General features: G+C 41.5%; 1 protein-coding gene and 1 long non-coding RNA gene across 12 annotated transcripts in view; both read right to left on the bottom strand.

Annotated features, from left to right (window-relative positions):
• Window positions 1–20,752, bottom strand: part of CPQ (carboxypeptidase Q) — a 548,292-nt gene that overhangs the window by 325,839 nt on the left and 201,701 nt on the right. The window lies entirely within an intron of this gene.
• Window positions 2,577–12,494, bottom strand: LOC145511613 (uncharacterized). The gene is made up of 3 exons (XR_014057994.1): window positions 9,694–12,494; window positions 4,841–4,990; window positions 2,577–2,684 (listed from the first exon to the last, which is right to left on the bottom strand). It is a non-coding gene; the product is annotated as an uncharacterized LOC145511613 (long non-coding RNA).

Below are 20,752 nucleotides of genomic sequence, written 5' to 3'. Positions count from 1 at the left end.
AATTATTAGTATTTTATTACACTGTTGTTAGTATCAGTAATAACATCTAACATTTGCATTGTCACTAAGCAGGTCCTCATAACTTTTATTTACTTTTCACAACAATCATGTAAGGCAAGTATTGCTCAGTTCAGTTCAGTTCAGTCGCTCAGTTGTGTCCAACTCTTTGTGACCACAAGGACTGCAGCACGCCAGGCTTCCCTGTCCATCACCAACTCCTGGAGTTGATTCAAATGCATGTCCATAGAGTCGGTGATGCCATCCAACCATCTTGTCCTCTGTCGTCCCCTTCTCCTCCCACCTTCAATCTTTCCCAGCATCAGGGTCTTTTCAAATGAGTCAGTTCTTTGCACCAGGTGGCCAAAGTATTGGAGTTTCAGCTTCAGCATCAGTCTTGCCAATGAATATTCAGGACTGATCTCCTTTAGGATGGACTGGTTGGATCTCTCTGCAGTCCAAGGGACTCTCAAGAGTCTTCTCCAACACCACAGTTCAAAAGCATCAGTTCTTTGGCGCTCAGCTTTCTTTATAGTCCAACTGTCACATCCACACATGACTACTGGAAAAAACAGAGCTTTGACTAGACAGAGTTTTGTTGGCAAAGTAATGTCTCTGCTTTGTAATATGCTGTTTAGGTTGTCATAGCTTTTCTTCCAAGAAGCAAGCATCTTTTAATTTCATGTCTGCAGTCACCATCTGCAGTGATTTTGGAGCCCCCCAAAATAAAGGCTCTCACTGTTTCCATTGTTTCCCCATTTATTTGCCATGAAGTGATGGGACCAGATGCCATGATCTTAGTTTTCTGAATGTTGAGTTTTAAGCCAACTTTTTCCCTCTCCTCTTTCACTTTCATCAAGAGACTCTCTAGTTCTCCTTTGCTTTCTGCCATAAATGTGATGTCATCTGCATATCTAAGGTTATTGACATTTCTCTCAGCATTCTTGATTCCAGCTTGTGCTCCATCCAGCCTGGTATTTCGCATGATGTACTCTGCATATAAGTTAAATAAGCAGGGTGATAATATACAGCCTTGATATACTCCTTTCCCAATTTGGAACCAGTATTGTTACATTTTTTTTAAATGGAGAAACTCTGGTCAATCTCTGGCTTAATAGCACACAACTAACAATTAAATGAACTGAAATTTGAACCACAATCTTGCCAATACCTATGTCCTATGGGGAAGACACGCTGCCTCTCAATGCTGTGCCATTCTATGCCTCATCCCTCACCCCACCACTCCGACGAGCTGGTGTTCATTTCCTCATGGGTGAAAACACAGAGGACACATAGATCTAGCATGCAATTTTAAAATATCCCTGAAATATGAATATTTACCCCAAATTCATTTAACAAATATTTATTGAGGCACTCCTCTGGATTTGGATGATATAGCAAGAAAATGATATTTTGTTATCATGGTTTGTGACCCTTTGGGGTTTCTTATGGTTCATTCATAACTCTGCCAAGTTTTGTCTTCCATACAGAACACAAGCTATTTTGCTATTTTGTATACTGCTCCTTAAACCAAAACTCTGTCTCACAAAGAGTCCTGTAACCTTTACATACACAGACCTTTCCCTTTAGAGTCTGGATGAGTGCAGATGATCATAATTTCTGAAGTTTCTATGGTCCAAAATCTCCTTCTCTCCTGCTAAGAGGAAGAAAAGCTTCAGGTAGGGTTATACATAAAGTCTCAAAGAACTTGCAGGAAATCATGCAGCCACAGATGGCAGTATCTTCCATCTTCTCCAACTGAGAGAACATGGCCAGTCCTGGCACATGGAGACCAGTACAGGTAGACCCACTGGGTCCTTTGGTGGGCTTGACTAGGGGCAAGACACTCTAGGCCCCCAGCTCTAGAACAAGCTGAGTACAAAAACAGGAGGGGAAAAGTGCCCACTTCTCACCTTTCCTCTTGGCACAAGCCATCCTTTCCCTCACATTGCTCAACATTATCCCACTTATAGCTATTCCCATACACGCCTGGTATGTCCAGACAAAATTAATACTGGCTACCACCAGTTACAGCCTGTTACTATATGACCTGTTATCCTGGAGACCAATAACAATTATGCATATTATTACAATATGCGAAATACAGTTTGCCATTCATTTCATTTGATGCCAAAACTAAGACATTCATGAGTTCTCAGTGTTCATGGTTTGTTGCTTATGCGGTATAATCATATGCTCACCGCTTTAAAAGCCATTAAGTAATTTTCCAACCAAGACGATCCATTCTCCATGGAGTTCAGTTCAGTTCAGTCGCTCAGTCGTGTCCGACTCTTTGCGACCCCATGAACCACAGCACGCCAGGCCTCCCTGTCCATCACTAACTCCCTAAGTCCACCCAAACCCATGTTCATCGAATCGGTGATGCCATCCAGCCATCTCATCCTCTGTCGTCCCCTTCTCCTCCTGCCCTCAATTCTCCATGGAATTCCTTGGTAATTTTGTCACTGAGACACTTTGGGATGCAGTTGCCCATCTGAGAAGAGCCTATCAAAGTTGTAACCAAGTCTTAAAAACAGAAAATAACTCAGTGGGCTGCAATGAAAGATCTCCCTGAAACATTCAACAAAATAGCATTTTATTCGTTAACAAATAAACACATCTATTCAGTACATTCTTGAATATGAGGAGCCTGGGAATTTCTGTTCCTCTCCCACATTTCTCGCCATCTGCAAAAGAAATAAACTTCACCAATCTAGTCTCAATTCTTCTTCCTTTAGCCATCAACCTCAGTATGCTTCTTCTACCTAACTCCCCTATCTCTATTGCCTTTCCCCCACTGTCTATGAACAGAGCTTTCATCCAGTATCAGCCTTCAGTTTTTTGCACTGATGTTACACTCTTCCTACACTCTTTTCCCTTGGAAATTTCTTCCTCTCCCATATAATCAATTATCAGAACTATTTAGAGGCCTGTTTCCCACTTCAAGTCAGTATCTCCAACTCTGGCCACTCTTCCAGGCTCCGAACATTGTTTGTTTGTTTTTTTTCCCTTTAAAAAAAATTATTTAATTTTAATTGAAGGATAATTGCTTTACAGTATTATGTTTGTTTCTACCAAACATCAACATGAGTCAGCCACAAGTTTACCCATGTCCCCTCCCATTTGAACATCCCTCCCACCTCCCTTCCCATCCTACCCCTCTAGGTTGTAACAGAGCCCAGGTTTGAGTTCCCTGAGTCATACAGCAAATTCCCATTGGCTATCTATTTTACATATGGTAATCATCTGACATCTCCATCTGGACTGAACCTCAAACCAAAAGCCTCATCCTTCCCCTGGCTCCAAACATGCTCCCCTTATATTCCTATAATTGCCATTGGCTTGGACTCCTAGAAAGCAAACTCTTATTCACTCTCCCCTCCCACTCTGAGTTGGCTAGGATTACATGCTATTGCAAGTAACAGAATGCCAAATTTTCAATGATTTCAATAAGATAGTTTAATCCTCTCTCATGTGGAAGTCTGGCAGAATTTAGTTTACCACTGATATGACAGTTGTGGTCCATGAAGTCTTCTGGGACTCAGACTCCTGCTATTTCACCTTTCCACTATTCCTAGGATCCAAATGAGCATCTAGAGCTACCAAGAAGGCAGATTATCTCAGTAGCAGAATCAAAGAAGCGAAGAAAGTAAAGGATGTGTGCTTGCAATCTTTCAGGCATGCTACTGCATGATAGATACTTCTGGCCAGAACATAATCTTACAGCCCCACATAACCACAAGGGAAGTTGGGAAAAGAGTCTTTATTTTACAGCTAAAATTTTCCCATCTTTACTGCTGAAAATTGAAAGGGGAAAGAACAGATATTCAGGTGTGGCTAGTAGGGTCTGACATCATTCTCCATTAATTGCTCTAATCTTTCACATTTCATCTCTACAGTGAATCTGGCATCAGCACTGCTGTCAGAGTAAAATTTCCAATTTTAAACTTTAACTACTTCCTAGTCAAAAATTTCCAATGGCTCTCCAATATCTATATGTAAATTCAAGTCCATATTCCCAAACTAGCTCCTTTAGGCCAACCAAAATTTGATCACAGAATACTTTTCTGGTCTTATCTAATACCATGGCCCCAAATTGAGACAACCTAACTACTTACCATAATATTTGCTACCATTTACTGACAGATTATGACAAATCTTCAGGGGAAAAAAAAATCAAACACACAAAAGAAACAAATATTACAGTCCCCATTTTTAAGATGAGAGAACTGAGATTCAGAAAGATTAAGTAACATGGGCATAGTCCCATATTTATGAGCAGAAAGATCTGAAGACATATCTGTGTGACCCCAAAGCATATTGTTTCTCTGCATCCTCCATCCCCACCCCCACCTCATAATATAACAGTGGTCATCATACTCCTTCTAAAGCTTTGTTCTAAACCCAAAGCTGTTGTTACCTCACCCATAATGTCCATATTCTCCAGCCCTGTTGAGATCTATCACTTGTTGACGTTTAAGCCATCTTTCATAGTAAGTTAAAATACTCTCTCCTTCATGAAGGCTTCTCTGATTTTTTTGCCTTCCTTATTCTCCCTCTACTCAATTATCCAACAACCAGAAGTACATTGTCCTCTGAATGCCCACAATAGTTTGTTTGTGTTTCTTTTAAAGTCTTCATCATACCCTATGTCATATCATGGTTGGCTGTATCCCAGCCTGCCCTCCCTTGTGGCTTCTCAGTCTTGGAGGTTGGACCAGTGTTGTCCTGTACATCCCCAATTTGGTAGCACTGGGTGCCAGGCATTCTGGGTAATCATCTAATTTTTGTAAAGTAAATAAGTCTGAATTTAAACCTTCAGGTTTCTTAAGAACACACACACCTGTTTAAGATGTATTTCCACACACTCCTCAGCATGTGCTCTGCGTCAACTCTGATGCCAGAATTAGCTAAGGGAAGTGAGACTGTGAAGAATGTATCACAGCCCAGTGATAGCCTCGTCATGTCCTTATGTCTTCAGGGTCACAGTGAACTGATTGGGAAACAGAGGATCTTGTAAGCTTAGTGACCTAAACAACCTTCTTCAATCCCTGTTGCTTTTCCTCCTTCTGTTTAAATTCTGTCCTCTCAACTCTGCCCCCATTCCATTAACTTCTTGCCTTTTTCTTTGTTCTTCCCAATTTTCTGCTCAGTGTTAGTTACAAGATTCTGAATCACTGGTAAAAAGCAGAGCACTTTCTTAGACAACTGGCTGTACAATTTTCATTCTAAATGGAGTATTTCTGTTTGATTTCTATTTTCTATATTCGAAAGTGCTCGTGCTGGCTTAGAATTCAATCTAGACAATTTTTATGACATACCATCGACAAAAGTATCACTGGCTTACTTATCTGTCAATCGTTAATGCAAAGCCCAATGTCTAACATTTAGGAGGAAGTTAAGTAACTGCTTAATGAAGAGGGAATAAGGGAATGAGTCCAGAAAAGAGGCTATTTTCTTTCTGACACCTCCCCTGCTATATTCAAAGAATTAAAATGACACCATTAAATCAAAATTCAAAATTTTTAAATTCAAAATAAACCAACATGTTGCTAGAAAAACTCACATTGAAAATCCATTTACTAGTTTTGAAAATAAGCACTACAGTTTCTTACTTTAGTACAACAGAGAGCTTATGAATACTGCCTAAAACTCAGCTACAGTAAAGGAAAAAGGAATAAGGAATTTTTCTTTAGAATTTTAGGTTAAGTGTCCAGAGCCCTGAGACTTATCCCTACCTCCTATCTATTCAGCCAAGAGTTTAATTCTACCCTGGAGTGAAAGGAGACCCAAGATCACCATCCCAGCAGACCCACCCTATGAACTGGAGGAGCTCCTACAGGCTAAGCACATTTGCGCACACCACGCTTACCAGCTCTGACGCTTCCCACTGCTCAACACAAATAAATGCTTACAAAAAGCTACCTTCTCACTCCCTGTGCCGTGGCAAGAAAAGGAATCGCTCCTGGGCCACGGAGCGTGAGGGAATCTGAAAAGGTATATGCATGTGCTGAGTGAACCAGCCAAGAGACTGATTTTATGGTGAGCGCATGAAGGAACCACTGATAGGAATGAAGAGCAGGTCCCACGACTTTAAAGCAGTCAGCAATATCCTCTCAGTGCAGTAACAGTGAAGCTTTTCAACTGGGGAATTGCCTGTATTGGAAATATGCTATTCTCAGTGATTTGTTTTCTTCTTCTGTCTCCTCAGTGCTTGTTTCACTTCCCTGCTCTCTTAGAGAATGTGTTGAAGTGCTGTAATCCACTGCATGATCATCTAACACGTTGTAAAAGTTCTGAATGTGTCCCCAGGAGACCATCAGGGTCAGAGTGGCAGGGGCAACATACATGGTCCCCGTGTGCTCAGTGTCTCTGAAACAGAGTCTGCAGACCTCTCCATGTTCCTAGTAGAATTATTTGGCACTAGGTCAAAGGCAGACCTAAAAAGTAGTTGATCTAGTTGATCAACTTGAAAACATTGATCTAGTTGAAAGGAAGCCTCCAAGAATCTAATTTAAATAGTTTTGGAGAACAATTTGGTAATCTCTATCAAAATTAAAAATCCATATTTGTCAGTCCATAAGTTCCAGATATTACTAATTGCCATTAACCTTAAAGTACACAAAGATGCATATATTTTAATTTCAATTACAAGACTGCAACAATGAAAAATTGGAAATAGTCAGCATGTCCATAAATGGGGAGACAGCTAAATAAACTACAGAAGATAGTATATCATGCTATGAAATCATCTGTAGGAGTTAAAAAAAAAGTAGGGAGAAATTCCACTTCTGGGTATAATGAGTTATTCATAGAAGCCATGGGTATAATGAGTTACTCATAGAAGGCCAACTTTCTCACTATAAACAATAAGGAAAATCAAATAAATGACAAAAATTGTATATTTAAGATATGAGAGCATTACTGAAGCAAAGAGGACTGCAAAGTAAATTTCCAGAAAGAGAGGAAGATTTCAGAGGTGACCTAAGTATAAGAAGCTACCCACGGGGGACATCTGCCACTCCTGAGCTGGCTCAGGCTAGGGGGTCTAGAGAACAGACTCGGGGTTGGCTCAGGCAGCAGACAGCTACTGGGACAGGGAAACCAGCAGGTCCTCTGGCAGCCACTTGGACTTCAGTGACAAGACTGGCCATGTGAGGGACCTTGACCACAGAGCTGGTCTCCCCATCAAGTTGTCAAATTATGAAGTTGCACATGGCATAAAAGTAGAGAGTTAAGTCAAAACATCTCAAAAGAGCATATCAGAAATTCTGCATTCTCTCGGGACTAAGGATTCAGAGATATACCAGGCTTTTGATGCAAAGTCCTAGGGGGCCATGCTTAGAACAGGGAGAAATGTATCGAGTCTGAGTCATAATAAAATTGCAACCTATCCTGATGCAACTTAGTCTGCAGTTGATTTAAGATTAGTCCCTTAACTTGGTTTGTCTACTAGAGGAAAGGTAAACGCATGAAGCCTCTATAGTTTTTTTTTTTTTTTTTAATGCTTGGTATTCGCACAAAAATTCGTAGGTATATAAAGAGTTAGAAGAACATAAATGACAACTAAGAGAAATGAAAATAAAAGCAATTTAGTAGTGTATATAAATTGATTTAAAAATATTTCTAAACACAAAACTAAACATTTACAACAGCTGGAAAATTAGTGAGTCAGTAACCTATTTGCCTTGACAGGATAGAAGGAAAGAAGCCTGTGGAAGGACAGAAAGAGTGGGAGATCTCATTAACTACCCTAGGAATGGCGATTTCAGTTATACTCATTTTGTTAATACAAATTTGCATTAGTGATTTTCGTTTGGGTGGGAAAAAGAAGAGTAATATTCAGATATTTAACACTATTGTGTAAATAACTCAAGATTCAAGTAAGTGGAAACAAAGCCTAAACTCAAAACAGATGGAAGATTATCTGATAAAAGCGAACATAGGCACACATACCAGTCTTGATATGGTCTGCCACAAGTTAGAACTAATGATCCAAGAAAAATACTCAAAATTAAAATCTGGCAGAAAGTTTACAGAAGGACCCCTAGTAAGGCCTGAATTACCATACAAAGTATTATCATCTATCTCCCCTATTTCTCATTATTATTCAGTCACTCAGTCATGTCCAACTCTTTGCAGCCCCATGGACTACAGCACGCCAGGCTTCTTTGTCCTTCACCATCTCCCAGAGCTTCCTCAAAATCATGTACATTGAGTGGGTGATGCCATCCAACCATCTCATCCTCTCTCATCCCCTTCTCCTCCCGCCCTCAATCTTTCCCAGCATCAGGGTCTTTTCCAATGAATCAGCTCTTGGCATCAGGTGGCCAAAGTATTGGAGCTTCAGTTTCAGCATCAGTCCTTCCAATGAATATTCAGGATTGATTTCCTTTAGGACTGACAGGTTTGATCTCCTTGCAGTCCAAGGGACTCTCAAGAGTCTTCTCTAACACCACAGTTCAAAAGCATCCGTTTTGTGGCACTTAGCTTTCTTCATGGTACAACTCTCACATCCATACATGACTACTGGAAAAACCATAGCTTTGACTAGATGGACCTTTGTCTGTAAGGTGATGTCTGCTCTTTAATATGCTGTCTAAGTTTGTCATAGCTTTTCTTCCAAGGAGCAAGTGTCTTTTAATTTCATGGCTGATGTCACCATCTGCAGAGATTTTAGAGCTCAAGAAAATAAAGTCTGTCACTCTTTTCATTGTTTCCCCATTTATTTGCCATGAAGTGATGGGACCAGATGCCATGATCTTAGTTTTCTGAATGTTGAATTTTAAGCCAGATTTTCACTCTCCTCTTTCACTTTCATCAAGAGGCTCTTTAGTTCCTCTTCTCTTTCTGCCATTAGGGTGATGTCATCTGCATATCTGAGGTTATTGATATTTCTCCCAGCAATCTTGATTCCAGCTTGTGCTTCATCCAGCCTGGCATTTCGCATGATATACTCTGCATATAAGCTAAATAAGCAGGGTGACAATATACAGCCTTGATGTACTCCTTCCTTGCCCAATTTGGAACCAGTCCGTTGTTCCATGTCCTGTTCTAACTGTTGGTTCCTGACCTGCATACAGGTTTCTCAGGAGGCAGGTCAGGTGGTCTGGTATTCCCATCTCTTTCAGAATTTTCCACATTTTTTTGTGATCCACACAATCAATGGCTTTAGCATAGTCAATGAAGCAGAAGTAGATGTTTTTCTGGGATTCTCTTGCTTTTTTTACGATCCAGTAGATGTTGGCAATTTGATCTCTGGTTCCTCTGCCTTTTCTAAATCCAGCTTGAACATTTGGAAGTTCTCTGTTCACATACTATTTCTCATAAGACTTCATATTTCTCTTATTAACCTATTAATAGGTACATGCTTCCTTGAGAGACAGTGCTCATGCATACTTCTTTCCTGCACTCAAAACTGAGGCCCCAGAGGACAGACAGTGTGTCAGGTGGATCTAATCATCCTGCCTCACTTCTAGGAGAGTGTCCATAAGGGGTGAGTACTCTACATTTTCTATGATCTAAACCAAATGAAGACACTCTGACCATAGTGCTTAGCAAGAAAACAGACATTCACTCTGCAGGGCACCATTCATTGAAACCATCAAACTGCTGAATCATGAACTGAGCATCTACTGTTTGGCTAGCATTATGCTAAGCTCACACTTTCACAGCATAAGAATTGCCATGACTCACCTCTTCCCAGTCTGCTTTCTGATCAATCTTTCCTCCTAAAGATATGAAATGGGTTAGTGATCTTGAGTTATGAAGAACACGGAGACAGAAAAAGCATTAAATAACAAGAAGGCAAAGCCTTAGGAATGGTTCCTAGTGGAGAACGAGTAAACAGGAAGTATGAATAAATATTTATAGAGTATCTGACAACCAAAAAGTCTGTTCTGGCTAAAATGTTTACAGTCACTTGTAAATGGACAGCTGAAAAATGTGCTACCAAAGTATGCCAAGGTTACTCCAGTCTGTGAAGATTTTTCACTTTTCATTTTCATAGCTGACCAACAACCCAGTGAAAAATTTCCCCTGATTGTGCATCCTTATCTGAGGAAAAGATTGCTTAAGGGCAAACAAAGCTCTTTTGAAAATTTTCTGTTCAAAGCAGATACCATGGAGGAAACAATTTCATCTGAGGAGGTCTAAATATGTTCCTTTAGTAGAGGAGGAGGTGTTTTCTTTGTCTTTTAATAAACACGTGGATGCTCTTAGATCCCTCTGGGCACCGATTTCTGGCACTCCATGTTTATCGGCCTGAGTGTATCTTCCTTAAAGATTTAATTCTTCCCTACTGAACTTGAGGCACGATCTTCAGCTAAATTTGCAACAAGGCTCTGTGTGGCTGTGTGAGCCATGGGTGCACTGCCCATGCTTAGTGACAACCAAAGCCAGAAAAGCAGTTAATCTAGAAGGCCTGTCCAGGCAGGAACCCATGGGTCTAGGTATTGCTGACCTACATGAGAAAGGAGAGGCTTGGCCACTTTCCATAGCTCTCCACTTGCACAGATAACAAAACAGGTGCCTGACACACCCTAGGAACCAAGGGTGGCTTCCAGGCATGACTACCCTATTTGTATTTCCTGGGGACATATTATCTGCTTGACACCATACAAAGAATATAAGACCTAGACCTCACTTCCATGGAAATTACTATCTAGTGAACACATGCAGAACAAGAGAAAAACTATCATTTTCTCAATTCAGTGACAGAGGATGAGATGGTTGGATGGCATCATTGACTCAGTGGACATGAGTTTGAGAAAATTTCAGGAGGTAGTGGAGGACAAGGAAGCCAGGTGTGCTGCAGGACATCGGGTCACAAACAGTTGGACATGACTTAGTGACTGAACAACAACAATATAGCACTTATCAAAATCTGAAACAACTTGTTTCACAAGTTTGTTATCTATCTCCTCCACCAGAATGCAGAGTACATGTCTGTAGAGGTTGCTTCTTTCTTGTTCTCCTCTATACTTCAGCTTTAGGACAGGCCTGGGTCATACAAAATATTCCATTGATAATTGATTCATGCACACACTCAAGCCATGTCACTGTCCTAGATGTTGAGGGTAAGCAATTCCTTAGCATTTGAGAAGATGACAAGGTTGCTTCTCTCACTGTACCTGTAGCCTGGCAGGAGGAGACAAACAGCAAAGTATACAAATAAATAAGCAAGATAATTTCAAATAAAGATAAGTGCCACTTACAAAATAAAACCTAGCATTCACCTTTGAATCTTTTATTTTCTTCACCTCCTGCAACCAATCCATCAGCAAGTCCTGAAGACTCTGCTTACTCAACAGCCAAATCGGACCATGGCCAGCCATCCCCACTGCTATTAGCATAATCTAGGTATCACAATGTATCACATATCCCTTGCAACAACCTCCTAAATGTGTGACCTTCTTACTTCCATTCTTTTTCCCTACAATCTGTGTCCCACCCTGAGGTCAGTCATTTCCTAAAGCACAGATTGTACTGAAAGTGAAAGTCACTCAGTCACGTCCAACTCTTTGCGACCCCATGGACTATACAGACCATGGAATTCTCCAGGCCAGAATACTGGGGTGGGTAGCCTTTCCCTTCTCCAGGGATCTTCCCCACCCAGGGATCGAACCCGGGTCTCCCGCATTGCAGGCGGATTCTTTACCAGCTGAGCCACAAGGGAAGCCCAGATTGTACTGCTCTTCTACTAAAAACCCATTTACATTAGAGTAAAATATAAACTCCAAACCAAGGTTTATACGACCCCTTTTATGAAGATGCAGCCCTGCTGATCTCTCTGCCAGCTCCTTTCCACCTCTCTCCCCCTTGCTCCCTCTATTCTGGGCACATCAGCTTCTGTTAGGTACCTAGAACATGTCAAATGATTCTCCCTGTTGTGCTATCTAACTAGTTGTTCCCTCTGACCAAGAGTCTCTTCTTCCAGGTCTCTGAATTGGACAGCTTCTTGTCATCACTCAAATACAAGTTGAATGTGATCTTCTAGAAAGGTCTTCCCTGACCAGTGGAACTACTGTAACCACCACTGTGGCCAAGTCTACACTCTACTGCATTAATCTATTATATTTGTTATTGCATTTAACACTATCAGAAATTACATTCTTTATCTGTTCCTTTGTTTCCATTTGGGTCCATTAGTGGGTAAGATGCACAAGGGTGGGGACCTTGTCTCTTAACTACAGTCTTTGTTGAATTCCCAATGCCTTTCATGGGATAGGATCTCAATAAACTTTTGCGAATGAATAAATGAGACCAGCTGTAAGGACTACTTTAGGCAGAGTCTAGGGATAGCCCCCTGAGGAAGCAGTATATGAATTGAGGCTGGAATGGAAAAAAAAAAAAACAAAAAACCAGGCAGAATGCTGCTAAGTCGCTTCAGTCGTGTCCGACTCTGTGCGACCCCATAGACGGCAGCCCACCAGGCTCTGCCGTCCCTGGGATTCTCCAGGCAAGAATACTGGAGTGGGTTGCCGTTTCCTTCTCCAGTGCATGGAAGGGAAAAGTGAGAGTGAAGTCGCTCAGTCGTCTGACTCTTAGCGACCCCATGGACTGTAGCCCATCAGGCTCCTCCGTCCATGGGATTTTCCAGGCAAGAGTACTGGAGTGGGGTGCCATTGCCTTCTCCAGGCAGAATGAATGAATTACATAATTTAGAAGCTTATCTACCTATTTCCCAGAACCAAGAATTCTCCTGTCAGGACTGAATTTACCATCTTTGCCTTGGATCCTCGGGCTCATGACATGATGCCATCAGTCTCCTTTTCTCAGCAGTCACTTGTTGTCTAGAGATAGGAAGACATCTTCATGTAACTGATGGGAAATGGCTGAGATGGTCAATTTTATGTGCTAACTTGCCTGAACCACAAAGTGCCAGATATTTGATCAAACATTATTCTGGGTATTTCTGTGAGGGTGTTTCTGGATAAGATTAATATGAAGGGGTCCCATCCAATCAGTTGAAGGTCTGAATGAAATAAAATGATGGCTCTCTGCAAGTGAGAGAGAATTCTTCCTACCTGATTGCCTTCAAATTGAGACATCAGTTTTCTCCTGCCTTCATCTCAGACTGAAACAATGGCTCCTTCTGTGTCTTAGGCTTGCAGTCTTTGGGTTGGAGCTACATTACTGGCCCTCCTGGTTCTCGGCCCCTTGGATGTAGACTGGGATTACATCATCAGCAAACCTGGATCTCCAGCTTGCAGGTCTTGGGACTTATCAGCCTCCATAATTGTGTGAGCCAATTTCTTATACTAAATAAAGGTTAGTTCCCCTAATCTGTTTCTTCAAAAAAAAAGAGACACAATATAACTTTTCTGGTTGACTCAATGTTATCCTTATGAATTTCTATCATATGGGTATGGCAATCCAACTTTGTGGCTACACTTTAGTTTTGGTCTCTTTCCTTAGTGTCAAAAATATCCTCTAGCATTCCTACATCTGCTAATCTGGCATGTCCTTAAAACCCAGAAATCTACATTTGTCAAAAATCAAGTTTCAAGAATAGCTAACATAATATTAAAGGAGAACAAAGTTGAAGGACTGACACTACTCAATTTCAAGACTTACTGCAAAGTTACAGTAATCAAACACTGTGGTGTTAGTGAAAGAGCAGACAAATAGACCAGTGGAATAAATTAGAAGCCCAGAAACAGTCTCATAAATATAGGAAACTGATCTTTGACACAGAAGCAAAGGCAACACAATGGAACAGATAGTCTTCTCAACAAAAGGAGCTGGAACACATCCACATGAAAAAATAAACCACACACATCTAGACACACATCTTATACCCTTCACAAAAGTTAACTCAAAATTGATCTTAAATGTAAGATGCAAAACTCTAAAAGTCCTAGAAGATAACATAGGAGACAACCTACATGACTTTGGTTATAGTGATGTTTTTTAGATACAACATCAAAGATATGATACATGAAAGAAATAATTGATAAATTTGACTTCATTAAAATTAAATATTCTGCTCTGTGAAAGATAATACCAAGAGAATTAGAAGATAAGACATAGATTGGGAAAAAAAGACACATCTGATGAAGGATTGTTATCCAAAACACACAAAGAATTCCTAACACTCAACAATTGAAGAAAAAACAAACAACTCAATTTAAAAATGAACCAAAGACCTTAACAGACACCTCAGATATACAGATAGGATATAAAGATATGTAAAGATTCTATTCATCATATGTCACCAGGGAAATGCAAATTAAAACAATGAGATACCACTATAAGCCTATTTGTTTTTGTTTAGTCCCTAAGTCATGTCCGACTCTTTTGTAACCCTATGGACTATAGCCCATCTGGCTCCTTCTATCTATGGGATTTCCCAGGCAAGCATACTGGGATGGGTTGCTATTTCCTTCTCCAGGGGATCTTCCTGACTCAGGGATCAAGCCTGCACCTCCCGCATTGGCAGGTGGATTCTTTACCACTGAGCCACCAGGAAGCCCAGCATAAGCCTATTGCTGCTGCTGCTGCTGCTGCGTCGCTTCAGTCGTGTCCGACTCTGTGCGATCCCATAGACGGCAGCCCATCAGGCTCCTCTGTCCCTGGGATTCTCCAGGCAAGAACACTGGAGTGGGTTGCCATTCCCTTCTGCAATGCATGAAAGTGAAAAGTGAAAGTGAAGTCGCTCAGTCGTGTCCGACTCTTCGCGACCCCATGGACTGCAGCCTACAGGCTCCTCTGTCCATGGGATTTTCCAGGCAAGACTACTGGAGTGGGTTGCCATTGCCTTCTCCTTAGAATGGCCAAAATCTAAAATACTGACAACACCAAATCTGGCAAGGATGTGGAACAACAAGAACCTTCATTCACTGCTGGTGGAAGTGCAAAAATGATTCAAACAGAAATGGCAACCCGCTCCAATATTCTTGCCTGGAAAATTCCATGGACAGAGGAGCCTGGCAGGTTACAGTCCATGGGGTTGCAAAGAGTCGGACACAACTGACCAATTTCCTTTTCTTTCTTTCTTTTCAAAACTAAATATACTCTTAATACACAATCAACAAATCACACTCCTAGGTATTTACTCGAAAGAGTTAAAAATATATATTCATACAGAAACTTGCACACAAATGTTTATAGCAGCTTTATTCATAACTGCCCAAACTTGGAAGCAACCAAGATCTCTGTCAATAGGTGAATGGATAAACAAACTGTGAAATATTCAGACAATGAAATAATATTAAGCACTAAAAACGGATAAGCTATTGAGCCATGAAAAGACATGGGGAAAACTTAAGTGCATATTATTAAAGAAGCCAATCTGAAAATGCTATATGCTGTATGATTCCAATGATATGACATTCTGGAAGAGGCAAAACTATGGAGATACTAAAAAGATCATGATTGCCAGAGGCAAGGGCAAAGAGAGATGAACAGGCAGAGCACAGAGGATTTTTAGGGCAGTGAAGATATTCTGTATACTACTATAATGATGGATATCTGTCACTGTGCATTTTTTCAAACCCATAGAATGTACTATATCAAGAGTGAACCCTAGGGAATTCCCTGATGGTCCAGTGGTTAAGAATCTACCTTCCAATGTAGGGGACGTGGGTTCAATCTCTGCTTGGGGAACTAACATCCCATACACCACAGGGCAACTAAGCCCATGCTCCACAACAAGAGAATCCCATGCGCTGCCACTGGAGAGAAGCCCCCACACCACAACAAAGACAGCACAGCCAAAAAAAAGGGAGTGAACCCTAAGGTAAATTCTGGACTTTGGGTAATGATGATGCGTCACTGTAGGCTAATCCTTGGTGAAAATTTCTACCATTCTGGGGAGTGATGTTGTTTGTGGGGTGGGTTACGTATGTATGGGAGCAGTGAGTACACGTGAAATCTCTGTATCCTCCTCTCAGTCTTGTTGTAAATCTAAAACACTTCTTGAAAAATAGTCTTCAATAATATTCATGTGCTAAAGTCCCAAGAGTTCTTGGAGAGAAGAGCAGAAGTATAACATGCTATCTTGCCACATGGGGGTTGTAACAGCTAGATGAAGTTGCTCAGAGGTCTTTTTCTCTGATTCCCACTTTAAGTTATTAATGAAACTCCAACCTCCAAATAAATATGCCATTGCCATCAGTTGGCTTTGCCCCAACTATGCAATTCCTAATACCAACTACATGTATCCTGGGCTGTCTACACTATTTGATACTTTATTTTCTTGCTCACAATAATTCTTTTCTATGAATAAATTTCATCACTGAATTAGCAACAACATCAAACCTCCAAAACACGTAAATCCAGAGCCAAAGCTTACAGGCTGGAAAAAATAAAGGTTCTCATGTGAACCAAGTATTGACCAAAAAAAAAGTTGATGCCCAGCATTAAAAACACCTGCTTTGTTTGTGTACTTGGAACATCAATTTGTGTTGCTCTCTCAGAAGGCCCCCTAAGTGACCAGTAACAGCACAGTGCAAGGTTGAGGGAAAGAATTTCTCTGCAAACATAAGCAAACAGCAAATGTCACATGAATTACCAGTGTTCAGAGGAGAAATTCCACCTGTGTCTATAAAGGTTGATCTCTCTCTTCCTGTTCTCAAGGTATGTTAAGAATTTAATGATTCATAGATTACAGCCTGCCACGGTGCCCTGGCCTTGAATTTTAGGGTGTTCTACACGGACCAAAAAAAAAAATCTCACCTTCCACTAAATAACGTCCAATGACAATTATGTCCATAGGTTCCCTGTCTGGCAAGGGAGAGTTGCCCTCCCCCACCCCCAAAAATCGATCCAACTGGGAGGCAAATGGAGAAGAATATTTAAGAATAGTAGTGTTAGTCGCTCAGTCGTGTCCAACTCTTTGTAATCCCACGGACTGTAGCCCGCCAGGCTCCTCTGTCCATGGGATTCTCCAGGCAAGAATACTGGAGTGGACCGCCGTTCCCTTCTCCAGAGGATCTTCCTGACCCAGGGATCGAACCTGGCTCTCCTGCATTGCAGGCAGATTCTTTACCGTTTGCGCTATAGGGAACACCCTACATTAAGAGGTGCCAAACACAGCCAAGGTGGGTGATTGTCCAAAATGTGAACGTTTTTTCAGCTTGGATAATAGACCTGTTTATTAAACAACTAGCAGGGCTCACAACTGAGGCTTCTTCAAATATGTGCCCAGAGGGTTCTGCAGAGCATTGGCAGTAATGAGCACAGATAAGGGGAGGGAGTTGTAGGCTTGCTAGGCTGAGTCACTATCAAGTCTTTTTCTTCGCAACTTCCAAGGAGAACTGCATTTGTATTTAAGGTTTCTATCTGGGTCAGCCATGAACAAATAAGAATAGGGGAGGGAGAGACAGACAGGCCACCTGGAACGTGGGCTGGGAGCCTGATAAGGGTTTCTCCTGTTGAGCCATCTGGTGTGTCCTGGCACTTGTCATCCAAATTATTGTTCTCCTCAACAAGTTTAGCTTTCCCCAGACAGTTCAGCTTAAATGAGCTCATACTGTCTATCTGACACTTGTCAAAAGAAGAGTGAAAGATTTCTCTAAGCCCTGATTGAAGGAGAGAGGGAGGCAGAGAGAGAGAGTAAGCAAGTCAGCAGGAGTGAGAAGAGGGCAAGGAGATGGGATACGAGCAGAGCAGGAGAGCAGAAAAGGAGCTCTTCCTTGAAGAGCCAGAGCATTTTTATCTTCACCTGTAAATCTCAGGCCAGAAGGTGGGAAAAGAAGAAAAAGGACCACTTCCAATCATATTTGTTAAGGCAAATATGATTGAACACACAAAATAGGAAAATAGTACAAACTACCATCACGTTCATCTACTGTCATTTTTCTTTTGGGGTCTGATTGTTGTGTGGTGTTTTGTTTTTAGTTAAGAAAGGAAGAGATGGCAGTGGAGAAATCTGATCTGCTTGGGACAGCATGGCCAATGCTCTTTTCCATCCCAGCTGGAACAGGATTCAGTAACAGGCAAGGGCAAGTGGAGGAGTGATTCATTACCTAACTCTTGATTTTAACCTTTGCATATCTACAGATCTGCTTTTTTTTTTCCTCCCCAGGTCTTGGGGAGCTGCCAATATGTGCAAAAGGGATGATGGTAATGGACTGAAGCTGCCACAGGGAAAAGCTCTGGAAGTAGAGATATAACCGGTTGCCAGGAGGGTACAGCTTGTACCTCTGCCTTTTAGTCTGGCAGGTAACAGGGAATTTCATTTAGGAACCACAAGAAGGTACTAAATAAAGAGAAGAAGAAGGGGCAAAAGGAAGAGCCTCACAGAAATACGATCAAAGATGTCTTTCAAAATCTACCTTCCAAAGGAAAAAGCCCCAGGACTGCAGGAGCCTCTTCACTATTGTTAATGCTGGTGTTCGTACATTTGTTGGCAATTTTCCTCCTTTCATTCTCTCGGCCCAGTCTTCTCAACTGGAACACATCACTTGGTCTCTTTTTCACTTTTACCAAAGTGATCTTACAAAAACTCTTATCGATATATTACTTTCTCTATTTCCAGTTTAGTTACATCAAGACTGTCAGTTCTTAAGCTGGCAAACAGATGATCAAAGAAATCTTCTTCAAAATGGCCTAGGATACAAACTCGACCAAGTTACTCAAACATAAAATGAGTCTCAAGTCCCTTGCAACCCAAGGGTTCAGCTGAGATTTAATATAAAGTTCAGTTCAGTTCAGTCGCTCAGTCGTGTCCGACTCTCCGCGACCCCATGAATCGCAGCACGCCAGGCCTCCCTGTCAATCACCAACTCCCGGAGTCCACCCAAACCCATGTTCATCGAGTCGGTTATGCCATCCAACCATCTCATCCTCTGTCGTCCCCTTCTCCTCCCGCCCCCAATCCCACCCAGCATTAGGGTCTTTTCCAATGAGTCAACCCTTCGCATGAGGTGGCCAAAGTATTGGAGCTTCAGCTTCAACATCAGACCTTCCAATGAACACCCAGGATTGATCTCTTTTAGGATGGATTGATTGGATCTCCTTGCAGTCCAAGAAACTCTCAAGAGTCTTCTCCAACACCACAGTTCAAAAGCATCAATTCTGCGGTGCTCAGCTTTCTTCACCATCCAACTCTCACATCCATACATGACCACTGGAAAAACCATAGTCTTGACTAGACGGACTTTTGTTGGCAAAGTAATGTCTCTGCTTTTAAATATGCTATCTAGGTTGGCCATAACCTTCCTTCCAAGGAGTAAGCGTCTTTTAATTTCATGGCTGCAGTCACCATCAGCAGTGATTCTGGAGCCCAAAAAGTAAAGTCTGACACTGTTTCCACTGTTTCCCCATCTATTTCCCATGGAGTGATGGGACCAGATGCCATGATCTTAGTTTTCTGAACGTTGAGCTTTAAGCCAACTTTTTCACTCTCCTCCTTCACCTTCATCAAGAGGCTCCTTAGTTCCTCTTCACTTTCTGCCATAAGGGTGGTGTCATCCGCATATCTGAGGTTATTGATATTTCTCCTGGCAATCTTGATTCCAGCTTGTGTTTCTTCCAGCCCAGCGTTTCTCATGATGTACTCTGCATAGAAGTTAAATAAGCAGGGTGACAATATACAGCCTTGACGTACTCCTTTTCCTATTTGGAACAAGTCTGTTGTTCCATGTCCAGTTCTAACTGTTGCTTCCTGACCTGCATACAGGTTTCTCAAGAGACAGGTCAGATGGTCTGGTATTCCCATCTCTTTCAGAATTTTCCACAGTTTATTGTGATCCACACAGTCAAAGGCTTTGGCATAGTCAATAAAGCAGAAATAGATGTTTTTCTGGAACTCTCTTGCTTTTTCGATGATCCAGAGGATGTTGGCAATTTGATCTCTGGTTCCTCTGCCTTTTCTAAAACCAGCTTGAACATCTGGAAGTTCACGGTTCACATATTGCTGAAGCCTGGCTTGGAAAATTTTGAGCATTACTTTACTAGCATGTGAGATGAGTGCAATTGTGCGGTAGTTTGAGCATTCTTTGGCATTGCCTTTCTTTGGGATTGGAACGAAGACTGACCTCTTCCAGTCCTGTGGCCACTGCTGAGTTTAGTACTCAATGCTTAAAAGCTGTTAAATATATGTTAGCTCATTTCCTTTCCCCACTTTGAATTAAGAGATTCCTAGAACTTACAGCAGAAAAATCCACATCAGTAATAGGCAGTATTTGGACATACATTCATAAACTTCAGTTTTTTCTCAGAGGAATAAATCCAATTAAAAATTGGTATACTTTCACAATGCCTATTTGGGCTATTTATGAGCCTCAGAGTCCCTTGTAACAATTATTCCAAAAGAGCAGTATTTTAAATTCACGGTGGTGTTATGGATACAGCTGGTGCTAAGCAACGTAAGGCACGTAAGCAATGAAGATCTATTTCACAGCTTCTTTCCTTAGCAAGAGAACAGATGAGATTCTGTCAGCCTCACCTCCCTGGAGATTAAAAACCAAACCCCAGAGGAAGGCCAGGTAGCTGACATATAGACTCTTCCCCTGCAGAAGGAAGAAAACACAAAGTCCGTGGAAAACTTACTTCTTCACAAGGTGAGTTTCCATTTTCTGTGAGAGTGTTCCTGATACAGTGCACTTTGCTGAAAGTCCTATCGGAATGAGCAAGGCAGCCCTATTATGGGGCATTTTAGAAGCACACTGTGCTAACTCTTAAAAATATCCATTGGGGTGGGGGGAGGAATCACACAGAGATTAAATCAATGCATGTCTAAATTAATTGACTCAATCCTGGGAGGCTGCGTATAGCTGATAGAGAACTACCCATGGAGACATGAGAG

Source organism: Giraffa tippelskirchi, chromosome 6 (genome assembly GCF_054371585.1).
Source record: "Giraffa tippelskirchi isolate mGirTip1 chromosome 6, T2T-mGirTip1v1.2.pri, whole genome shotgun sequence".
NCBI lineage: Eukaryota > Metazoa > Chordata > Mammalia > Artiodactyla > Giraffidae > Giraffa > Giraffa tippelskirchi.
This window is presented reverse-complemented; position numbering and strand designations above follow the sequence as displayed.